Raw genomic sequence first — 22,242 nt, 5'->3', positions numbered from 1 at the left:
GGTCAGACCAACGATCCGGCCACACTAGACAATACTTTAAAGTTGTCTAATAAACAGGCGTGCTTGAAAAAGGAACTTTGCTTAATAGAAATGCGAACATTACAAACAAAGGCCACATTTAATACTCCGACCAAAAAGGAAAAAGAGGGCTCGTCCGGGATTTGAACCCGGAATCTCTCGCACCCTAAGCGAGAATCATACCCCTAGACCACCGAGCCGGCACGCAGTTTTATGATAATTATCATGGGGTGTGGAGTAACATCGGCCAACAGGGCTGGGCGGTCAGACCAACGATCCGGCCACACTAGAATATACTTTAAATTTGTCTAATAAACAGGCATGCTTGAGAAAGGAACTTTGCCTAATAGAAATGCGAACAATACAAACAAATGGCCGCATTCAATACTCCGACCAAAAAGGAAAAAGAGGGCTCGTCCGGGATTTTAACCCGGGACCTCTCGCACCCTAAGCGAGAATCATACCCCTAGACCAACGAGCCTACACGCAGTTGCATGATAATTATCATGGGGTGTGGAGTGACATCGGCCAACAGGGCTGGGTGGTCAGACGAACGATCCGGCCACACTAGGCAACACTTGAAAGTTGTCTAATGAACAGGCGTGCTTGAGAAAGAAACTTTACCAAATAGAAATGCGAACAGTACAAACAAATGGCCGCATTTATTACTCTGACCAAAAAGGAAAGAGAGGGCTCATCCGGGATTTGAACCCGGGACCTCTCGCACCCAAAGCGAGAATCATACCCCTAGACCAACGAGACGACGCGCAGTTTCATGATAATTATCATGGGGTGTGGAGTGACATCGGCCAACAGGGCTGGGTGGTCAGACCAACGATCCGGCCACACTAGACAATACTTTGAAGTTGTCTAATAAACAGGCGTGCTTGAGAAAGGAACTTGGCTTTATAGAAATGCGAACAATACAAACAAATGGCCGTATTTAATACTCCGAGCAAAAAGGAAAAAGAGGGCTGGTCCGGGATTTGAACCCGGGACCTCTCGCACCCTAAGCGAGAACATACCCCTAGACCAACGAGCCGGCACGCAGTTTCATGATAATTATCATGGGGTGTGGAGTGACATCGGCCAACAGGGCTGGGTGGTCAGACCAATGATCCGTTCACACTAGGCAACACTTGAAAGTTGTCTAATAAACAGGCGTGCTTGAGAAAGAAACTTTGCTTATTAGAAATGCGAACAATACAAACAAATGACCACATTTATTACTCCGATCAAAAAGGAAAACGAGGCTCGTCCGGGATTTGAACCCGGGACCTCTCGCACCCAAAGCGAAAATCATACCCCTAGACCAACGAGCCGACACGCAGTTGCATGATAATTATCATGGGGTGTGGAGTGACATCGGCCAACAGGGCTGGGTGGTCAGACCAAGGATCCGGCCACACTAGGCAACACTTTAAAGTTGTCTAATAAACAGGCATGCTTGAGAAAGGAACTTTGCTTAATAGAAATGCGAATAATACAAACATATGGCCGCATTTAATACTGCGACCAAAAAGGAAAGAGAGTGCTCATCCGGGATTTTAACCCGGGACCTCTCGCACCCTAAGCGAGAATCATACCCCTAGACCAACGAGCCTACACGCAGTTGCATGATAATTATCATGGGGTGTGGAGTGACATCGGTCAACAGGGCTGGGTGGTCAGACCAACGATCCGTTCACACTAGGCAACACTTGAAAGTTGTCTAATAAACAGGCGTGCTTGAGAAAGAAACTTTGCTTAATAGAAATGCGAACAATACAAACAAATGGCCGCATTTAATACTCCGACCAAAAAGAGAGCTCGACCGGGATTTTAACCCGGGACCTCTCGCACCCGAAGCGGGAATCATACCCCTAGACAAACGAGCCGACACGCAGTTTCATGATAATTATCATGGGGTGTGGAGTGACATCGGCCAACAGGGCTGGGTGGTCAGACCAACGATCCGGCCACACTAGACAATACATTAAAGTTGTCTAATAAACACGCGTGCTTGAGAAAGGAACTTTGCTTAATAGAAAGGCGAACAATACAAACAAATGGCCGCATTTAATACTCCGACCAAAAAGGAAATAGAGGGCTCGTCCGGGATTTGAACCCGGGGCCTCTCGCACCCAAAGCGAGAATCATACCCCTAGACCAACGAGCCGACACGCAGTTTCGTGATAATTATCATGGGGTGTGGAGTCACATCGGCTAACAGGGCTGGGTGAACAGACCAACGATCTGGCCACACTAGACAATACTTTAAAGTTGTCTAATAAACAGGCGTGCTTGAGAAAGAAACTTTGCTTAATAGAAATGCGAACAATACAAACAAATGGCCGCATTTATTACTCCGACCAAAATGAGGGCTCGTCCGGGATTTGAACCCGGGACCTCTCGCACCCGAAGCGAGAATCATACCCCTAGACCGACGAGCCGACACGCGGTTTCATGATAATTATCATGGGGTGTAGAGTGATATCGGCCAACAGGGCTGGGTGGTCAGACCAACGATCCGGCCACACTAGACAATACTTTAAAGTTGTCTAATAAACAGGCGTGCTTGAGAAAGGAACTTTGCCTAATAGAAAGTCGAACAATACAAACAAATGGCCGCATTTATAACTCCGACCAAAAAGGAAAAAGAGGGCTCGTCTGGGATTTGAACCCGGGACCTCTCGCACCCAAAGCGAGAATCGTACCCCTAGACCAACGAGCCGACACGCAGTTTCATGATAATTATCATGGGGTGTGGAGTAACATCGGCCAACAGGGCTGGGCGGTCAGACCAACGATCCGGCCACACTAGAATATACTTTAAATTTGTCTAATAAACAGGCATGCTTGAGAAAGGAACTTTGCCTAATAGAAATGCGAACAATACAAACAAATGGCCGCATTTAATACTCCGACCAAAAAGGAAAAAGAGGGCTCATCCGGGATTTGAACCCGGGACCTCTCGCACCCAAAGCGAGAATCATACCCCTAGACCAACGAGACGACGCGCAGTTTCATGATAATTAATATGGGGTGTGGAGTGACATCAGCCAACAGGGCTGGGTGGTCAGACCAACGATCCGGCCACACTAGACAATACTTTGAAGTTGTCTAATAAACAGGCGTGCTTGAGAAAGGAACTTGGCTTTATAGAAATGCGAACAATACAAACAAATGGCCGTATTTAATACTCCGAGCAAAAAGGAAAAAGAGGGCTGGTCCGGGATTTGAACCCGGGACCTCTCGCACCCTAAGCGAGAACATACCCCTAGACCAACGAGCCGGCACGCAGTTTCATGATAATTATCATGGGGTGTGGAGTGACATCGGCCAACAGGGCTGGGTGGTCAGACCAATGATCCGTTCACACTAGGCAACACTTGAAAGTTGTCTAATAAACAGGCGTGCTTGAGAAAGAAACTTTGCTTATTAGAAATGCGAACAATACAAACAAATGACCACATTTATTACTCCGATCAAAAAGGAAAACGAGGCTCGTCCGGGATTTGAACCCGGGACCTCTCGCACCCTAAGCGAGAATCATACCCCTAGACCAACGAGCCGACACGCAGTTTCATGATAATTATCATGCGGTGTGGAGTAACATCGGCCAACAGGGCTGGGTGAACAGACCCACGATCTGGCCACACTAGACAAGTTGTCTAATAAACAGGCGTGCTTGAGAAAGGAACTTTGCTTAATAGAAATGCGAACAATACAAACAAATGGCCGCATTTATAACGTCGACCAAAAAGGAAAAAGAGGACTCGTCCGAGATTTGAACCCGGGACCTCTCGCACCCAAAGCGAGAATCGTACCCCTAGACCAACGAGCCGACACGCAGTTTCATGATAATTATCATGGGGTGTGAGTAACATCGGCCAACAGATCTGGGTGGTCAGACCAACGATCCGGCCACACTAGACAATACTTTAAATTTGTCTAATAAACAGGCATGCTTGTGAAAGGAACTTTGCTTAATAGAAATGCGAACAATACAAACAAATGGCCGCATTTAATACTCCGACCAAAAAGGAAAAAGAGGGCTCGTCCGAGATTTTAACCCGGGACCTCTCGCACTCTAAGCGAGAATCACACCCCTAGACCAACGAGCCTACACGCAGTTGCATGATAATTATCATGGGGTGTGGAGTGACATCGGCCAACAGGGCTGGGTAGTCAGACCAACGATCCGTTCACACTAGGCAACACTTGAAAGTTGTCTAATGAACAGGCGTGCTTGAGAAAGAAACTTTACCTAATAGAAATGCGAACAATACAAACAAATGGCCGCATTTATGACTCCGACCAAAAAGAGGGGTTGTCCGGGATTTGATCCCGGGACCTCTCGCACCCGAAGCGAGAATCATACCCCTAGACCAACGAGCCGATACGCAGTTGCATGATAATTATCATGGGGTGTGCAGTGACATTGGCCAACAGGGCTGGGTGGTCAAACCAACAATCCGGCTACACTAGGCAACACTTTAAAGTTGTCTAATAAACAGGCGTCCTTGAGAAAGGAACTTTGCTTAATAGAAATGCGAACAATACAAACAAAGGCCACATTTATTTCTCCGAACAAAAAGGAAAACGAGGGCTCGTCCGGGATTTGAACCCGGGACCTCTCGCACCCAAAGCGAGAATCATACCCCTAGACCAACGAGCCGACACGCAGTTGCATGATAATTATCATGGGGTGTGGAGTGACATTGGCCAACAGGGCTGGGTGGTCAAACCAACAATCCGGCTACACTAGGCAACACTTTAAAGTTGTCTAATAAACAGGCGTCCTTGAGAAAGGAACTTTGCTTAATAGAAATGCGAACAATACAAACAAAGGCCACATTTATTTCTCCGAACAAAAAGGAAAAAGAGGGCTCGTCCGGGAGTTGAACCCGGGACCTCTCGCACCCTAAGCGAGAATCATACCCCTAGACCAACGAGCCGACAAGCAGCGGCACGATAATTATCATGAGGTGTGGAGTGACATCGGCCCAAAAAGCTGGGTGGTCAGACTAACGATCCGATCACACTAGGCAACACTTGAAAGTTGTCTAATAAACAGGCGTGCTAGAGAAAGGCATTTCACTAAACATAAATTCGGTCAATACGAACAAATGGTCGCATTTAACCATTTCAGCCCTGACGTCCTATAAAAAGAACATGAAATTTTGCTGCGAACTTCGACACAACAAAGTCAGAAATAAAAAAAAGCGTCCGAACTATCTTCAGTAAACCTGCACAAGCATTGGTAGTAATTTTTTGTCGTCTTGTTCTTTGGAACTCTGCAAAGCCGAAAACAAAATGGCGAATTTCGATAACGATGACACTAGCCACACACCAAATATTGAATGACACCTTACTGGTTGACTATTAGATCAGTAGCTACCGTGTTTTTTTTTTCATGTGGTTTCTGAGGTACCTACCTTGCTATTTACAAATTGGGTCTTTCCTAGCACAAACGTATCACCCGAAGCAGTGGACAATCTTTGTGTTCTAATCGTAGGACACCAGGACTCAGTGGTTATCAGACCCCTGAATGCATTCAGGCTAATCTATATGTGTAGCTATTGTAAAAGCTCCCGATGTCTTGTTATTCTAGTTGAGAAACCTGCTCACATCACTTGGATAATATTCGAGGGTATCTAATAGCGAGAGTGTACCTAATAGAGTCGAATTAGTTTTGTGAAATATAATAATGGTGCATGATGGAGTTAGAAGAAGGTGACGATGATGTGTGGTTCAATGAGATGGCCCGTGCAAACATGGGCGGAGTTGCTTTTTATGCTGCAAAGCAGGATTCAGAATTTTTTTTAGGATTTTGGATCTTCCAAAGTGTTCAATAAATAGACGGTGGCCATTCAAGTGCGATAAAAAAGCTTTGTATCACGAGCGCAAAGACTTGCTATTGGAAAGTTTAGGCGCTGTAACTAATATTTATAATCTGTATGTTAACTGACAATGATAACTTGCTCTAACAGAGTTAAATAGATGCATTTAAATTCACCACTTTACACTTTACAATCAGTAATTCTTGGTGTCCAATATTTATGAGACGGGCCCATTTTTTACACTGATGGGATACTCAGAAAAAATATTGTAATCTTCAGGTTGTAGTACCTCCAAATCAACGAGAAACAAAAATATCTTCAGGTTAAAAAACATTTATGCCTGCAAGCGTTAATACTCCGATATAAAAAAATAAATGAGGGCTCTGGGACAAATATCACGTGGACACGCAGCTGTGGGACAAGTATCACTTGGTGCGGAGTGACATCGGCCTAGTGGGCTGGGTTGTCAGACCAAGGAGCCGACCGCTAGTGACGTAGCCAAGAGGGGAAAGGGGGTTTATATTTCTTTTCCCCGAAGTTTTTTCTCGCACCCCCCCCCCCCCCCCCGCCACCTACCCACCTTTCTTTTTCGTCGCTCCGCGCTGACATTATATACAAACTAAGCAGTGCTACTATCCAGGGCTGGGCAAAGTTACTTTGAAATTGTATCAGGTTACAATACAAGATACTCTAACAAAAAGTATTGGAGATGCAGATACAAGATACTGGCGCAACTATTGCATTCGATACGATACTTGTCGATTGTATCTGAAGATACAACGATACATTCGCAATTTTGCTTTTCATTATAAACCACCACCATCTTGTGGAGAACGCGTGGGCACAAAAGCGAGCACTTGAAATTTACTGAAATGTGCCCCATTTCATTTTATTGAAATGTTTGTGGGCATGTCCAAAAGTATTGTCTCAAATTAACCTAGTATACTTGCACTAAAACGTACTAGGGTTTGATTCAGCTGCCTAACAGGACAGCTCTGTAGACACTTCTCTGATAGCGGATCTTGCTTGTCATTTCTGTAAGTGATTGGAGTCGCTGCTTAGCTTACCGACCCGCTAGCGGATTGCCATATAAACACACAAGTTTTAATAAGAAGCATTTGCCTGATGGAGCAAATAACGGTGTGCAAAGCTTGTTCATGAACGACCGCTTTGCCATACCGAAAGACCGGTGTACAGCAGCAACTACGCAAGTGGCGACATTTTTGTAGAACATTGTGCATATAGGCAGCCCTACACAGACCACATAGAGATGTTTTACTTTTATTATTCCTCTTATTTGCCAGCGTAAACCATGCGTTATCTATATAGCTACGGACTAACGGTCAATTTGCTCAAGCGAGAGGATATGTGGACGTAAGAAAGAGAAGTCTTTCTTATGTGGCACCACCAATAATAATCTTTATTGTCATCTTGAGTTGTACAAAACAAATAACAGCCCTGTAAAAGCCCTGTCAAAAGTGGCGTGGAAGACTTGGCCCGGCACATCGGCAGACGAGAGATGACATATATAATGAAAAGTTTTAATAATAATAATAATAATAATAATAATAATAATAATAATAATAATAATAATAATAATAATAATAATAATAATAATAATAATAATAATAATAATAATAGGATTAATAATGTTTTTAATTATTATTTTTTAGCTTTTATTTTAATTTTGAATTTTATTTATTTTATTTATAATAATTAAGATGATTAATAAACGTTTATTATTATTATTATTATTATTATTATTATTGTTATTATTATTATTATTATTATTATTATTATTATTATTATTATTATTATTATTATTATTATTATTATTATTATTATTATTATTATTATTATTATTATTATTATTATTATTATTATTATTATTATTATTATTATTATTATTATTATTAACCATTAGGCACAGTTAAAAATAAAGCTCTGTCCAAAACATAACGTTGTGAGCCGCTCTTCACTTGGCGCATCAATGCTGGTTTTTCAGCTTGATGACTGTATGCGCTCATTTTATGTAGCACATGCTTCTAATTTAATATTTACGTGCACTTCGGATATTTACCGCTGCATGCTCAACATCGATGTACACCCGCCACAAGCAGTGTTATCCCATAGTAATGTCGCAAGAGACTCCTCTCACATCGCCTGTTGGAATAAAAACAAAGGCTCTGTGGTTTATTACCAAGTTTTTCTCTGAAGTTCTTTGAATTACGTCCTAGTAAAACAGGGCATTCGAGCAGTCTATGTTAAAAGTTATTCTTCTTGATGCAAAGAGCGTCTACAACTAACGCATATTGAAGAAAATTGGGTTTCGGTTAGATTTGTGAGGGATACCAAAGAACGTTTCTGGAGGAAAGCGATACAAACGAGACTAGGTTCGGCATTTCCCAAGATTGTAGTATCTCCAGATGGTGCAAGCGAAGGGCGTATTAGGCTGTTGTGGAAATAGAAGAAAGAAAGAAAGGAAGAAAATAAAAACATATTTATGACAATATCATTGTCATTGGTTGAAACGGGCGTCGACGCACGTGCTGGAAGAACGGTTTGAAGTGAAACTCGGTGTAGTGTTTATTTCAGTAAACGTTTGTAAGAAATGCAAAGACACGAAAGGCAGGACGCATAGAAGACGCTTGCACTCTGCTTCCTTGGCTCGCGTCTCGTCGGTGTTACACGCGCTCCGTCTATATTCTCGAACGCGATTGGTGTTCCTGACTCGCACCTCGTCGGTGTCGCTGGTCTTCCACTCCGGACGCTTGCGTTCGGCTTCTCTGGCTCGCGCCTCATCAGTGTTTACGTCGCCATTCGCGATCTTCTTCACTAACCCTTGCGACGCCAGTGACTGCCGGGAAAAGTGCGCGCACACTGGAAGCATGCCGCGCCCGCATCCTACCCGTCAGCGCTATCGCGCGGCAAGCAGCGGTGCGTGGTCCATATTGTCTGTGCCGCGAGATTCTTGAGGCGCGCGAGGGTAGTGGTGCGGACAGAGGGATCGCGTTACACAGGCTAGTCAAAGAGCTACTTCGTATCTGATATTAAGTGCAGGAAGTGAAACGTCCCATGAGGCTGTCGGCTCAGTGTTTCCCCAGTTTCATTATAACGAGAAACCAGTGAAATCATGGCTGCATGGAGCAGTTTCCTTTGTGCATGCGACCAACGAGCCGAGCATGTCCAGTACCAGTGTTCTTTATACTTGTCGGAAATGATTACTGTGCTTTTTTACACCACGATAAAAGAATAGGGTATAAGCCATGAACCAGGCAGTATTAAGAAATAATTCACAATGATAGCATGAACCGAAGATAAAAAACACGTAAATGAACATATGAAACTAGAGAATACAATAGTGGGTAATGACATTCAGCTGGTTCTGAATGGCATTCAGTTCGCGAATTCAATATCAATGAAGAACAAAGGCCAATAATATTAGATATTCTGGTATGCTGGAATAAAAAAGGCTATCAACAAGGCAAATACAATTTAATCGCTACATAAAAAAAGACACGGGCTCGTCCGGGATGAGAACACGGGACCTCTCGCACCCTAAGCGAGAATCATACCCCTAGACCAACGAGCCAGACACACCGCATTTTACTACATACGAATACATATACAAAAGGCTGATATTAATGACTCCCTTCCAACCACCTCATTATTTCAAATATAGTGAATTGAATATGATGAATAAGCAACAAACTTAGTAGTTGACTACAAAAATATTAACAATAAAAAATTATTATAAAATAAATACGTAACTACTGTGAGGAGGTTTATTCGCCGTTAAAGACAGCGACGAGACAGCGCGAAGAACCGTCCAGCGATGGGCACAGCAACGAACCGAAGCACGAGCCGAGAGAGCCGGGCGTTGGCTATGCTGCTTGCTGCAGGCACATCTTCTTCACAATCGCCCCCGCTGAAAAAAAGAGCCATCCTGGCGACCTAAGAAGTTTCAGGGAGAGGCTCATGATACGGTTTTAGGCGGGAAACATGGACGATGTCACGTGCACGCCGGCGCATGTTTTCCGATCGGGAAACTGGATCAATTAGGTAATTAACCAGAGAGGTTTTCTCTAAAACGGTGTAAGGCCCCTCGTACCGGGGAACAAGTTTTGATGAGATTCCCGGAGTTTGGTATGGGATGGCAAGCCAAACGAGAGACCCTGGGGCATAGCTGGGATCCGGAAGAGAGGTGCAACGGTTTTCTTTCTGGCATTTCTGCTCGTCCGAGGTGAACACACGGGCGAGCTGGCGGTACTCTTCGGCTTGTCGAGCAGCATCGGAGATAGGGGGACATTCGGAAGCATCAGGACGGTAGGGAAGTAGAGTATCAATTGTATGGGAAGGGTCACGTCCATAAAGAAGAAAAAAAGGTGAAAATCCCGTGGTTGTTTGTATTGCAGTATTGTATGCAAATGTCACGTATGGGAGAACACGGTCCCAGTTGCTATGATTAGATGCCACGTACATTGAGAGCATATCACCCAGCGTGCGGTTAAACCGTTCCGTTAGCCCATTAGTCTGCGGGTGGTATGCTATCGTTTTCCGATGAATGACGTGGCATTCCGAAAGCAGAGCTTCGACGACCTCGGAGAGAAAAGCGCGGCCTCTGTCACTAAGGAGCTCTCGAGGTGCGCCATGTCGAAGGATAAATTGACGTAAAATGAAAGAGGCGACATCCTGAGCGGTAGCGCTCGATTAAGCGGCTGTTTCGGCGTAGCGTGTTAGATGGTCGACTGCCACTATAATCCACCGATTGCCATCTGATGTCAATGGAGGGGGGCCGTAGAGGTCAATGCCAACGCGATCAAAAGGCTTGGCAGGGCACGGAAGTGGCTGCAATTCACCAGTAGCACGTAGCGGTGTTGATTTGCGTCGCTGGCAGTCAGGACAGCACTGCACAAATTTGCGTCCGAAGTTGTACATGCCGCGCCAGTAATAGGGATGGCGAAGGCGTTCATATGTTTTGAACACCCCGGCGTGGCCACATTGTGGATCGTCGTGAAGAGAAGCCTATACCTGCGATCGCAAAGTGCGTGAAATGACCAGTAGCCACCGGCGGCCATCAGGAGAGTAGTTGCGTCGATGGAGAAGTTGATCGCGGATGGCAAAACGGAAAGCTTGACGTCGGAGGCATCGAGATACCGGAAGGTTGGGCGTATCGGATAGATATTCGAGAAGAGATGCGATCCACGGGTCACGACGTTGTTCGGTGGCAATTGATTCAAGATTTAACGATGACAAGTACTGGAGGCACGTTTTTCCGCACGTCGGATCTGGTGGCAAAGGTGAGCGGGACAGGGCGTCAGCATCAGAGTGTTTGCGTCCACAGCGGTATACGACGCGAATGCCGTACTCCTGGATGCGGAGTGCCCATCGCGCAAAGCGGCCAGAAGGGTCTTTCAGCGTGGAGAAGCAGCAAAGCGCGTGGTGATCAGTTACTAGATCGAACGGGCGGCCGTATAAGTACGGCCGGAACTTTCCAAGCACCCACACCAGAGCCAAACACTCTTTTTCTGTCACGCTGTAATTAGTTTCGGCTTTCGTCAGAGTGCGGCTAGCGTAGGCTACAACGTATTCTGAATAGCCGGGTTTTCGTTGGGCGAGGACAGCACCTAGCCTGACGCCGCTGGCGTCGGTGTGCACTTCGGTAGGAGCCGTCGAGTCGAAGTGGCGAAGAATAGATGGCGAGGTGAGCAGACGGCGCAGAGTAGGGAAGGCAACGTCACATTCAGGGGACCAGGAGGAGAGGTTCACGTCACCGCGAAAAAGCTGGGTTAATGGTGACATGATGGATGCAAAATTTCGAACAAAGCGCCGGAAATATGAGCATAGGCCTACAAAACTGCGAAGTTCCTTCATGGTTGTCAGCTTGGGAAATTCTGCGACTGCTCGAAGTTTTGCTGGGTCAGGTAATACGCCGTGCTTCGACACGATGTGGCCTAAGATGACGAGCTCGCGTGCAGCGAAGCGGCATTTTTTCAGGTTAAGCTGCAGGCCAGCGTTTGTCAGACAAGTCAAAACCTGCGTGAGGCGAAGGAGGTGCGTAGGAAAGTCGTGCGAGAAAACCACGACATTGTCGAGGTAGCAGAAGCACATATTCCAGTTGAGGCCACGTAGCGTGTTATCCATAAGTCGTTCAAACGTGGCAGGCGCGTTACAAAGCCCAAAGGGCATGACGTTAAACTCGTATAGACCGTCAGGTGTAATCAATGCAGTTTTTTGGCGATCGGCTTCAGCCATTGGAACTTGCCAGTAGCCAGACCGCGAATCCAGCGACGAGAAGAATTCCGCTCCGTGAAGGGTGTCAATGGCGTCATCAATGGGCGGCAAAGGATATACGTCCTTGCGGGTTATCTTATTCAAACGACAATTATCTACGCAAAATCGGATAGATCCGTCTTTCTTACACACCAAGACGACAGGAGACGCCCAGGGACTGTGAGATGGTCGAATGACGTCTCTACGAAGCATATCTTCGACTTGATCGTTGATGACGCGGCGCTCTTCAGTGGAGGCACGGTATGGTTTTGACGCAGTGGCTGGTGTAGGCCGGTGTCAACATGATGCTTGACTTGCGACGTGCGGCCTAGTTGAGGTTGGGACACATCGAAGAAATTCCGGAACTCATGCAGAAGATCAAGCAGGTCGGCCTGTTCGGTGGGAGTGAGGGTGTCGGCGATGGCGCTAGAAAACGTATCCTTGGACGACTCCTCGAGGGCCGACCGTGATTTTGGGTGGTCGCAGTAGTCATCCGGGACATCAACCAAAGACGAAGGGTCGAGATCCTGCACGCGGCCGAGACATTCCCCCGCAAGCAAAGTGACAGGTGTAGAAAACGGGTTGAGTATGAACATATTGCTTCTTCCGGCGGCAAGGTCAATCGTTGCTAAAGGCAGCGGCAGAGCTCGACGACTCGTGAAGATATCGGAAGGCATAAAAAAGACTGTAGCGTCAGTGTAGGCATTGCATGAAACTGGAACAAGTGCGAAGTTTTCAGGTGGAATATCGGTCTCTTCATGCACGAACAACTTCGGCGGCTGATGAAGAGCGTCAAGTAATGTGACATCACAAAAGGGTGAAAACTCAACTTCAGCGCGTGCGCAGTCGATGACGGCATTATGGCGGGATAGGAAGTCCCATCCGAGGATGACATCATGCGAACAGACAGCGAGGACAATAAACTCCACAGTGTAAACAATGCCTTCGATGGACACTCTTTCAGTGCAGGCTGCGAGAGGCGTTACTTGCTGTGCACTTGCGGTGTGGAGTGACAGTCCCGAAAGCGGCGTCGTGACTTTACGTAATACACGGCAGACATTAGCGGCAATAACAGAAACAGCGGCGCCGGTGTCTACAAGGGCGAAAGTAGAATAACCTTCAACAGTTACTGCGACCACGTTAGCAGGAGAGGGGGAGGGCTTAGACAGTTCGAAAATGGCGCAGTTCTTGCCTCTTGAACTGCGGTGCTTAGTTTTCCTGGTCAGAAGGTATGGGCCGGCGACGCATTGGGGAGGGCGATCGCCGACGAGGAGAGGGTGCGCGCGGCGTCACGAAGTCGGGGTCGTTAGGAGGGGCATAGCGAGGTGACGAGACCGGCCCGTATTGCGCGAAGGGTTGGCGGCCGGGTTACGACAATCGGACATAGTCGCCGAACGTCTCAAGTCGACGGCGGCAGTAGCAAGCAACGTGTCCGGGAGTAAAGCAGGCGTAGCATATCGGTCGGTTATCGGGCGTCCTCCAAGAATTGGCTACTGGTGGTGCCGCCCAAGGTGCAGTATAAGCAGCCGGGTGTGCGGGCTGTGAGCGCGAGGTGTAGGGTGGTTGCGGAAGCCTACGCACAGCGTCTGCATATGTGAACGGCGCTGCTACAGGCTGCATAACTTGCGAGCAGGCGCAGGAGGAGCCACAGGCTGCGCTGCATACGTTAGGGGCGCGGCCACAGGCTGCACGGCTGGCGGGTAGGCGACAGGAGGGCCTACCGGCTGCGCGGCACGCTGGCAGTGGGCAAGGCTGGATAGAGGCGGCTCGTGGTGCGCAACAGGAACAGCTTGGGCAACCTGTTCCGAAATAGCAGTGCGAAGCGGGGCAGGTAGACGGGTGGTGGTCTCGTGAGTGAAGGGCACTAGGGAAAGTTGGCGGGCGACTTCCTCACGGACGAAGGCTTGAACTTGCTGAAGCAGTGGTGAATTGTCCGGCAGGGTGTCGAAACTGGACAGTGACTCACCACCATGCTGAGGCTGCCGAGTCAGAGTGCGTTGCTTCTTCAACTCGTCGTAGCTCTGACACAAGCTGACGACTTCGGAAACTGTGCTCGGATTTCTTGCCAAGAGCATTTGAAATGCGCCGTCATCGATGCCCTTCAGGATGTTTTTGACGTTGCCAGATTCGGGCATGGTGTCATTCACACGTCGCCAAAGGTCGACGACGTCCTCAATATAGCTGGTAAAGGTCTCGCCAGTCTGCTGAGAGAGGACGCGCAAGCGCTGTTCTGCCCTCTGCTTGCGGACAGCCGGCCGACCGAACACTTCAGCACATGACGTCTTGAAGACGCTCCATGTGGGGATGTTGTGTTTGTGGTTATTAAACCACAATTCGGCGACGCCGGTGAAATAAAATATCACGTGGCCCAGCTTGTCGGCTTCATTCCACTTATTGTTGGCGCTCACCAGTTCGTAGTGCTCGAGCCAGTCTTCGACGTCGGTCCCATCCGCACCGCTGAAGACCTTCGGCTCCCGTAGCCTAGGATGGCCAGGGCAGTTGAACTGGAGCGAAGGCGTCGATGTAGTGGCGTTGGTAGTCATGACAGGTGGTAGCATGCGGCTTCGCAGCTCCAGGGTGTAGCAACGGGGATTAACAGCACCTTCCATCAAATGTGAGGAGGTTTATTAGCCGTTAAAGACAGCGACGAGACAGCGTGAAGAACCGTCCAGCGATCGGCACAGCAACGAACCGAAGCACGAGTGAATTAGCCGGGCGTTGGCGATGCTGCTTGCTGCAGGCACATCTTCTTCTTCCCACTACATATTTACTACAGTTTAACTCGAATGACCTGGCTGAATAAAGGGAAATAAGAAAAGAGGGAGGAAAGACAGGGACGCTTACAAATTTGCACAAATGGAAAGCTACCATACAGTGGGAAAGGTAGAGGGGAGTTTCGAAGGTAGAGGTTGAACGAAAGAACAGCGGGAAATATGCTGTAATTATGCTTAGAATCTTTTTTATTTCATTTTGAAGTGTGATTTATTAGTATATAAAAACTAGGAAAAGTTTTATGAAAAAAAATATCCGTCATCGCACGTAGTGGGTCCCCATCATGATCTTTTTATTTCCGCCAATGCAGGTGCATGGTTTTAGCGCCAATAATAGATAACCACACTGATGATTATTCTTTTTTAATTGGCATGAGCGTACTACGAGAACATACCACGCACCAAATTGTATTACATAGTAAAGATATAGTAATGAGAACACAAAAGGAAGAAAACAAAATATAAAAAAATATATTAATACTTTCTGATTTATAGCTGACGTAGTTTGTGTGCAGTTTTTTAGCTATAGCTTTTCTGCAAGGTTCTTTTATTGCTGCTTTTTGAAAACAGCAGGGTCCCGTAATTAACAGACGAGTGCTCGGTTGTGTCTCACTGTGTCTCGATCTTTCAGTATCCGTCTATTTCAGACTGTAAAAAAAAGAAAGTGGCCAGAGATCATGAATCAAATCACTCTCCCGAGAGCCTTGTTAAGTGATGCCCTCTGCCCCTTGTTGAAAAACGACGGACCGATCCCGCCGAAGCCACCACTGTTGCGAAAGACGGCGACGCCAACACGGCCCCGGAGGCGCCACTGCTTTCAACTCCGCCGGGAAGGTCACCAGCCGTTTGGTAGCGTATGTTTATCAGCTCGCGACTGCTTCTGCGCAGAGCTGATAAGACGAGCGGACGAGACGACGGTGAGTTAAACAAGGTTTATGTACAGCATATTTACAGAGGCGTTACAATTTCGGCACTGGGGCCGACAGAGACTCGAAGAGCCGAGCTCTTCTCTCTAACACATAGGTCAGTCTTTCACCTAAGACCGCTGACTCACACACATGTCGGCACTCCGACACGGGGACGCCTCTCACATAGGACCGCCGATCCCGACGCGCCGCAGGGCTTCTTTTATTTACACCGGGTCCAACCAAAGTGTCCAATCAGAAGCGCCGCGGGTCGTCCGGGCAGATTCCGCCAATGGGGGCCGCCGCGCCATGCGTCAGACCACCTGACACGAGGACGCCGGCTCGCTGTCACGTGCGCAACTGACTCACTGCACGTGGGCCAGAGGAGCGCCGCGCGTGTTCACGCCGTCGAGGTGATCGCGCCAGGCAGACTGCGGGCTGGCCTTGACCCAGATTGCCTTTTTCAGAGGCACGGTCGTTTGACGAGGACTCGCTGGCATAACAGCACCCCCGCCGCCAGACAATGCACCGGAAAGACGAGCTGCTTCCACGGGGCTCGGATGTCAGGTGCGCTCGTTCGCCAGGTCCCTCCAGGTTCGCCTCCAGGGCCATGGGGAGAATACAGCTCCAGACTGTTCCGGGAACACATCCCATTTTTGACGACGGATCCCAGCTCCACTGGCTCGTCGCCACACCTTGTCGACCAGCTTCACTCGTCTCTTCTGACCATCTTCGGTTTCAGCACTTGTCGATGGTTCTGCAACTTGCTAAGAACGGTTCGACAACAGACAACACACGACACAAGCAAGTGCCCTCGGTCACCCGACAGAACACCAGACAAAGTATGGTACAACATATACCTATCTACGTGTCTATCGGAATTTTGTTCCCTCTACATCAAGAGGCACATGTGGGACACAAGACTCTTAAAATGACAACTCAATATTTTTTTTTCCACGTACAACAACGTAACGAATAAGAATACCACAAAGTTGGCCCCTTGAGATCACTCTGAACGAGAGCGCTCAGCCCAGGTCGTGATGAGGTCAAAATTTTGCCCCGAATCGCCAGCCAGAAACCGAAAGGTTGAGAAGGTACTAGCTAGAACGCACTGCTCAATGCACCTGCATTAACGTTTACCTTTCCCTTTTTTTTTTCTTTAGCGAACGTCAAAGTTGCGCTGTGGAGCAACATGCTCCACCTCAGTAACCGGCCACTTTTAGGCGACGATACCTATGCGGCACCAAGAGCGGCTCACACTTTCGACGTTGTACAGGGGAACAACGATACGGCTTGCTACTGATTGACTCCTCACCGCTTAGCTCGATATCGTGTTCGACCACCGTCGCGTCTCCGGGACGGTCCGACAACACATACCCAAACTCGGAAACAATCTTTCTCAGGTTCTCTTTCTCAGGTCCTCCTTCACTTAAGCTAGGCTCTAGGTTTATCTGCTCCCGGATTACTTTCGATCCCCCTTCGATCACCTCACTAGAACTCAAATTTTCTGCTTCCTCTTCCTCTGAAGCCTTCAACAGCTGATTTACGACCGCTTGATATTGAACATTGGGTTTCATCAAGTTGTAAATTTTGTTCTGCCACCTTCCTACTTGCACCTCATAATTTGTATCGCAAGGCTTCGATAATACTTTGGCGGGCCCTTCCCAATCAACCTCAAGCTTGTTCCTTTTGGATGGCTGCAGCCGCATTACCTGATTATCAACTTCAAAAGCGCGCTTCTTCCCCGATTCCTCGTAGTGCTCCTTCGACAGCACTTTTGCCGCGTTTTTCTGGCTTTCCACGAGCGCTTCAATTTGGCTTTCCACTAGCGCTTCAATCGAGAGATCCTCACTCTGCCCTCGAATGAGCGTCTCTCGATCAACTCTCGGCAGCTCGCTCCAACTTTCCGCTACAGGCGAGAGCGTTGCAACCCTCTCGCTCTGACTCAATGGCGCCACGTCGTCTCCCCCAGCGCATACCGCGCCGGCCGCTCCCGCGACGGGCCGCTCGCGTGACTGCTCACATGACTCATGCGGAAAATTTCCTTTCTGGGGTTCCGTCGACCCGCCGACAAGGTCACTTGAGAGTTCACCGCATGGAACCAAGTCAAGCTTCCGCGAAAGCTTTCGCGCTTGCGATCGCGTGAGAGCCATGCACGCTAAGTTGGGGAAGAACGATTTGCCCTGATCTTTGAGAAGCTGCTCTGAGTTGTTGGAGAATAGATAAGGAAAACGATCATTTAGCGCGGCAGACACAGCTGCTTCGGTGCAAAGCTTACCGAACGGGCCTTCAATGACAACCGTGGCGATTGGTAAGCGAACACTCGGCACCTCGGCGACTTGCCTAATCCACGCGCATTCTCCTGTGAAGTCATCCGGAGACACCAATGAAGGATGGACAATGTCCATGGTTGCCGCTGAGTCTCTAAGTGCTCGGCACGTTTTCTCATTGACCCTAATTTCTTGGAGATACGGCTCCAACAACCGAATGTTTTTTTCTGATTCTCGGATCGTTGCGAAGGCAAACTTTTCCTGACAGTTTCTCGCGATGTGCCCTTCCTTTTTACAGTTGTAGCAGATTAGCGGCTTCCGTTTGTTTTCCGGTTCTAATGCCTGTGTGGTAGAAACCTCACTCGATTTCTCCGCTTCTGTTTGCCCTTCCCCTACACTGTCCTTCGTAAGAGACGGGTCCTTTTTGAAAGTACGGTGCGGAACGGGTTTCCGTTGATCAGGTTTCCTTGAAAAGCCCTCTTTCCTTTCATCCTTTTCAACGCGCACTGCCCTGCTATGCAACTTTCGGCGAGCATAATACTCCTCAGCTAACTCAGCTGCCTTATTTAACTGTACTTCCCCAAGTCTGTCCTGCAGCCAAAGTTTGACATCCTCCTCGATGCAGCGGTAGAATTGCTCCAATGCAACGCAGTCCACCACTTTATCGCGGTCGTCATACACACCTTCGCCCTTGAGCCACTCAATTAAATCGGCTTTAAGACGAAACGCGAAGTCAACGTGTGACTCATTCCCCTTTTCAGCATACCGGAACCTTTGCCTGAAAGCCTCGGGTGACAACTTATAACGTCTCAAAAGCACTTCCTTAACCTCGTCATAGCTCTCAAACGCTTCCCTCGACAAGCAAGTTATCGCGTCGGACACTTCGCCGGGAAGAAGAGCTAGCAGGTTCCGCGCCCAAAGAGACCGCTCCAAAGCATTTCGCTCACAGACGTGTTCAAACTTGACGAGATACTTCGCCATGTCCTCGCCTACTACGAACGGTGGCAGTTGGTCCCGAATTCTAAAACCGCTGACCTGAATCGTCGGAGAAGCTACGCTAGGCGCCTGCGAACACTGTAGGATTGCCAATTCTAGTCGTTTCAACTCTAGGCGCTCCTGTCTCTCGGCTACCTCACGTTCACGAACTTCTCGCCTTTCAGCCTCCTCGCGGCGTGCTTTGATATCCTCCCAGGCCTCATCGACTTCCTCAGCCGACACTCCCTCATCCTTCATGATCTCAAGGATCGCTTGCTTTCGTTTCGCACGGCCCAAAGTAATGCCGAGTTCCTCACAAATTTCGATGAGTTCCTTCACTTTAAGGTTCTCCATCGTTCACACTAGCCTCTTGCTGTCTGCCCCTGTTAAAAATCTACTTGCCGTACCCACTATAAGCCTACTAGCAAGACGCGCAAGCAATTTTTCACTCTCCCGTGTTTACCACCTCCGCATTAACTTTGGTTTCAAAGCACTTCAACTTGGCTTGAAACGATCAAAGCTCACTCGAATGCTTCACGCAGCCCTTCTCTAAACTACTACAACCTGAGCTAGAGTAGTCTGGTGAACTGAGGGGAAAACGTCAGGCACTCACCGCATCGATGTCGCTGACGCCGGCCGATCCCGCAGCTGCCAACCACTGTTGAAAAACGACGGACCGATCCCGCCGAAGCCACCACTGTTGCGAAAGACGGCGACGCCAACACGGCCCCGGAGGCGCCACTGCTTTCAACTCCGCCGGGAAGGTCACCAGCCGTTTGGTAGCGTATGTTTATCAGCTCGCGACTGCTTCTGCGCAGAGCTGATAAGACGAGCGGACGAGACGACGGTGAGTTAAACAAGGTTTATGTACAGCATATTTACAGAGGCGTTACAATTTCGGCACTGGGGCCGACAGAGACTCGAAGAGCCGAGCTCTTCTCTCTAACACATAGGTCAGTCTTTCACCTAAGACCGCTGACTCACACACATGTCGGCACTCCGACACGGGGACGCCTCTCACATAGGACCGCCGATCCCGACGCGCCGCAGGGCTTCTTTTATTTACACCGGGTCCAACCAAAGTGTCCAATCAGAAGCGCCGCGGGTCGTCCGGGCAGATTCCGCCAATGGGGGCCGCCGCGCCATGCGTCAGACCACCTGACACGAGGACGCCGGCTCGCTGTCACGTGCGCAACTGACTCACTGCACGTGGGCCAGAGGAGCGCCGCGCGTGTTCACGCCGTCGAGGTGATCGCGCCAGGCAGACTGCGGGCTGGCCTTGACCCAGATTGCCTTTTTCAGAGGCACGGTCGTTTGACGAGGACTCGCTGGCATAACACCCTATAGAGAACTGGCAAAAACTATGGACTGGACAATTGTTATATAGTGCGAAGAGTACTTGGAATTGGTCGTGACGCCTAACATTGTTATGACGATAGTCTTTCCTGGGGACCTTCGACGGAAAAATTTTTGTCTGTCTGTCTGTCTGTCTGTCTGTCTATCTGTCTGTCTGTCTGTCTGTCTGTCTGTCTGTCTGTCTGTACACTTGTCTCTTTGTCCGCCCTAACGGTACCTCATACGGCATTAAACGGCCAACACCATTCCCAGCGCCCACCAATATTGCTCAAGGTTTAGCGTCCATAGTTGTGCGATTGTCAAGTAAAAAGGAAATATTAAGCATATCTGAGGCGCCACAACAACGCTTCGATGTTTTCTATGTCTGCATTTATACTAGAAGAGGCACGCACAAGTTACTCTAAGGAATGTAGCGTTAAATCGCGTTGCGTGGACAGTGCAACGCGATGCTCATGAAGGTGTTTCCAGCACTTTGCTACGACGTCACGGTGGTGGCCCCTGCCCGTCGCTTTGCGTTCTACACCTTATCACCTGTGAGACTGGCACGCATCTTTCTCCGCGGGCTGCACACCTTCGTTTTCGAAGATAACTGCCAGATGGCACTTGTGTCTAACGTGCCTTAGAGTGCCTCGATGCGCGCGCCCCCGCTTAGAGTGGTGTCAGCCTTTGTAAAGGCAGGTGCCACCTCCTCGGACTTAGCGGCGGCATGGCCGCCATTTTGACTCCACTCAGTCACTTCTGCGTGTTCGCTGCGCCCGAATAATTGTGCTGGCGCTCGCTACCATCACCGTAGTGGGTATTGCGTGCCGCAGGGCACTAATCATTGCAGAAACTCTGGAAGCTGTATCGTTTCCTAAGAGACCCGAAATGAAGGCCTTTTCAACAGTGAAAATCAAACATGACAAGTGGCATCCGACAAACAGATCATCCGTTCACAGCGTAAGTTTCCAGCCGGTATTCCGAATGCATAATTTGTACCGGCACCAATTTCGTGTAAGCAACAGACACGCTGACGGCTGTATGCTTGATTCTCGTGTGCATGAATCGCGTATTTCATTTCGTAAACATTGCTTGCTGCTCTTGGTTGGTACTGTATCTGCCCTTGATTCTTGGTTTCACTATGTGCGATGAGAACTTTATCATTAAATATATATTACACGTGTTTCTTTGCAGATGATATCTTTGTTTTTTTTTCGTAATATTCATTTGTGGGAATAAAGCTTTGCGCAGCGGTGGTGTCGTACCCAATGAAGTTTGAAGAGTGCGTGTACGTTACGGAATCACCATATGATCACGAGAGACGCGGTATACATTGGAGGACTTCGGAAATTTTAACAGGTGTTTTTTTGTAACTTGCACCTAAGTTTAAGAACTCCGGCATTTCATCTCCATCGAAGTGGGGCCACTGCGGCCTGAATTCGATTACCGACCGTTCGAGCGCCCAAACCGTTACAAAGCCACACAGGTTCTTTCTTTCTACGATCTTTTCCTCGGTTTAGGTACGCCTTCTATGCTGGTGTGATGACCCTTGTAAGAATGTGTGCAGTTCAAATTTTTTTCATTGTTCCTGTACTTCAACTTTTCTTTTCGTCCTGTCTCGAATCATTACGCAATTGATGTTGTTTTTTTAATCGATTACGACTACTGCGAAGCAACTAGTGACAGTACTCAGTGAATTATGCCATGGAGCGTATAATTTGAATTGCTTCTGGCAGCGCTGCATTAATGCACAAAAATAAATTATTTCTACACTGAATGATAATAGGGGAAACGGAAGGCGTGTACACACGCACACACACACACCGTCAGTATTTAAACTCTTTAAGCACGCATTATTATTTAAGTAAAT

The 22,242-nt window shown here is 48.1% G+C and overlaps 11 non-coding genes across 11 annotated transcripts; all 11 read right to left on the bottom strand.

Annotated features, from left to right (window-relative positions):
• Nucleotides 1-146: 146 nt before the first annotated feature.
• On the bottom strand, nucleotides 147-218 carry TRNAP-AGG (transfer RNA proline (anticodon AGG)). The gene has a single exon. It is a non-coding gene; the product is annotated as a tRNA-Pro (tRNA).
• A 209-nt stretch (nucleotides 219-427) lies between these two features.
• TRNAP-AGG (transfer RNA proline (anticodon AGG)) lies at nucleotides 428-499 on the bottom strand. The gene has a single exon. It is a non-coding gene; the product is annotated as a tRNA-Pro (tRNA).
• A 209-nt stretch (nucleotides 500-708) lies between these two features.
• TRNAP-UGG (transfer RNA proline (anticodon UGG)) lies at nucleotides 709-780 on the bottom strand. The gene has a single exon. It is a non-coding gene; the product is annotated as a tRNA-Pro (tRNA).
• Nucleotides 781-1,268: 488 nt separating this feature from the next.
• Nucleotides 1,269-1,340, bottom strand: TRNAP-UGG (transfer RNA proline (anticodon UGG)). The gene has a single exon. It is a non-coding gene; the product is annotated as a tRNA-Pro (tRNA).
• A 208-nt stretch (nucleotides 1,341-1,548) lies between these two features.
• TRNAP-AGG (transfer RNA proline (anticodon AGG)) lies at nucleotides 1,549-1,621 on the bottom strand. Its single transcript has one exon. It is a non-coding gene; the product is annotated as a tRNA-Pro (tRNA).
• A 483-nt stretch (nucleotides 1,622-2,104) lies between these two features.
• Nucleotides 2,105-2,176, bottom strand: TRNAP-UGG (transfer RNA proline (anticodon UGG)). Its single transcript has one exon. It is a non-coding gene; the product is annotated as a tRNA-Pro (tRNA).
• A 202-nt stretch (nucleotides 2,177-2,378) lies between these two features.
• TRNAP-CGG (transfer RNA proline (anticodon CGG)) lies at nucleotides 2,379-2,450 on the bottom strand. Its single transcript has one exon. It is a non-coding gene; the product is annotated as a tRNA-Pro (tRNA).
• A 490-nt stretch (nucleotides 2,451-2,940) lies between these two features.
• Nucleotides 2,941-3,012, bottom strand: TRNAP-UGG (transfer RNA proline (anticodon UGG)). The gene has a single exon. It is a non-coding gene; the product is annotated as a tRNA-Pro (tRNA).
• A 488-nt stretch (nucleotides 3,013-3,500) lies between these two features.
• TRNAP-AGG (transfer RNA proline (anticodon AGG)) lies at nucleotides 3,501-3,572 on the bottom strand. The gene has a single exon. It is a non-coding gene; the product is annotated as a tRNA-Pro (tRNA).
• Nucleotides 3,573-4,606: 1,034 nt separating this feature from the next.
• On the bottom strand, nucleotides 4,607-4,678 carry TRNAP-UGG (transfer RNA proline (anticodon UGG)). Its single transcript has one exon. It is a non-coding gene; the product is annotated as a tRNA-Pro (tRNA).
• A 208-nt stretch (nucleotides 4,679-4,886) lies between these two features.
• Nucleotides 4,887-4,958, bottom strand: TRNAP-AGG (transfer RNA proline (anticodon AGG)). Its single transcript has one exon. It is a non-coding gene; the product is annotated as a tRNA-Pro (tRNA).
• Nucleotides 4,959-22,242: the final 17,284 nt, after the last annotated feature.

Source organism: Rhipicephalus microplus, chromosome X (genome assembly GCF_043290135.1).
Source record: "Rhipicephalus microplus isolate Deutch F79 chromosome X, USDA_Rmic, whole genome shotgun sequence".
Classification (NCBI taxonomy): domain Eukaryota; kingdom Metazoa; phylum Arthropoda; class Arachnida; order Ixodida; family Ixodidae; genus Rhipicephalus; species Rhipicephalus microplus.
This window is presented reverse-complemented; position numbering and strand designations above follow the sequence as displayed.